The following is a 2,044-nucleotide window of genomic DNA, read 5'->3' as shown; positions in this document are numbered from 1 at the left end:
GTGTTTGTGTGTGTGTGTCTTTTGTGTGTGTGTGTGTGTGTGTTTTGTGTGTGTGTGTGTGTGTGTGTGTGTGTGTGTGTGTGTGTGTGTGTGTTTGTCTATCTGTTTGTCTGTCTCATGTGTGAGTGTGCAGTGTGTGAGGAAAAAAAGGAGGGAGGTGGAGCGTGCTCTACGTCCCAATGATCGCAAGCGATAATCGATTTTCTCTTTAAACTCTATAGAAGGAGATATTCCACACTCGGAACTTTTACTTCGAAGAGAAGTTTTTAAAATGAAGAGATGTGCACCAAACGGGCTATAAACAATTGAAACATTTAGTTTAGCACAAAGTAAAACTAGATGAAATGATCGGTTGTGACAAACTTTTCCTTTATAAGCTCATTTTCCTCCTTTGGATTTTGGGTGTTTTGTTATGTTTTGTTTTTGGTTTTATTCGTTGCCATTTCTTTTGCTTTTTAATATTTTTTTCATTTCTGTTTGTTTTGTTGTTTCGTTGTTTTTGTTTTTCTGTTGTTTTGTGCTGTGTTGTTCTGTTTTCAACTCAAATGTAAAGTCAGTCTTGTTGTATGGATGTGAGACGTGGAACACATCCCATATGTGCATAAAGAGGATCCAGGTTTTCTTGAACAAATGTCTGAGGAGGATGCTGAGGATCAAATGGACAGACATGATCACCAACGAGGAAGTATTAAGAAGAACCAGACAGAGCCCGGTCAGAGATGAGGTGGGAAGAAGACGTTGGCGATGGATTGGACACACTCTCAGGAAGTCAAGCAGCTGCATGACAAGAAAAGAGTTAGATTGGAACCCACAGGGTAAAAGATCAAGGGGAAGACCTCGTGGAACCTGAAGAAGAGTCACCGAAATGGATGTACAGAAAAGTGGGAAGACGTGAAGTGACATCAAGCGACTAGCCCAGGATAGGGAAAGGTGGAGAGTGTTTGTTCGTGGCCTATATCCTGCCCCAGGGTGAGAAAGGCAATGATGATGATGATGTTCTGTTTTGTTTTGGTTGTTTGGTTTGTTTGTTTTTCAAAAATCGGTTGTTGTTTTTTTATCCATCTGTTAATCCTTTTTTATTTTGATACGAACACCAACAATTTCGTTTTATTTTGCTAAGTGTTTTAAGGCGCTCGCAACTGTAAAGGTCACAAATGAGCGCGCGGACACATTAAACATTGTCATTTGGTAGGAAATTTTGAATTTTGCCCGGGTGGCGGCCGAAGCTTTCCTCTTATCATTTTTAAGACCACCAAGGGATCTTTAACGTGCGCAACTTGCACACGAGACTTCCTAGATTTTTCACCCTTGCCCGAGAAGGCTAGGTGAAGATCTTTCCTACCAGAAGATCAGGGGTGTGGTTGAAAGACAGCCGTAAGAAGGAGCCAAGGAGTAGCAGTAGAAAGGTTGCAGAAAAAGACAGGGGCCCAGAGGATGGGGCAAAGGAGATGAGGGGTTGGGGGCAGAAAGTGGAGACGAAAGCAGACGATAAAACATTACTAGAGAGCAGGAAAGGAAGTTAAAGAAGACAATTTTAGAGAAGAAAATGTTTCCGTCGGTACGCAGATTCGAATCCGGGACCTTTGAATGAGAGGCGAACACCTTAACGTCTAGGCAATGAGACCCCCCTAGACCAACAATGCGTTTATTTCTGACTTGTGGCTTTAGTTGTATATTATCACGTGTAATTCATCTAAACAAGATCTTTTGGTTTAACAATATCGATTTTTGTTTTTGGTTTAACAATATCGAATTTTGTTTTTATAGATTTTCGAGTATTCGAACAGTTGAAAAGTCGATGGCATTTGATGTTTGTATCTTCTAAAAAGTTTTTTTAAAATCACTTTTAGAGGCTTTTTTTCACGAATATTATTTTCTCCAAATTAGTCCATATTAGACCGTGGCAATAAGCATGCACCTCCTGTAACCCTAATCGTTTTAGCATCGTGCCTTCAAGCGTTTCTATTCTATTTTTAAACCCTAAAGCGATACAGAGTGATGTATATAATGTTCTGGCAATATAGCTATGGCGCAGGACACAGGA

The sequence above is a fragment of the Aplysia californica genome, unplaced genomic scaffold, assembly GCF_000002075.1.
Source record: "Aplysia californica isolate F4 #8 unplaced genomic scaffold, AplCal3.0 scaffold00184, whole genome shotgun sequence".
Lineage (NCBI taxonomy): Eukaryota > Metazoa > Mollusca > Gastropoda > Aplysiida > Aplysiidae > Aplysia > Aplysia californica.
This window is presented reverse-complemented; position numbering follows the sequence as displayed.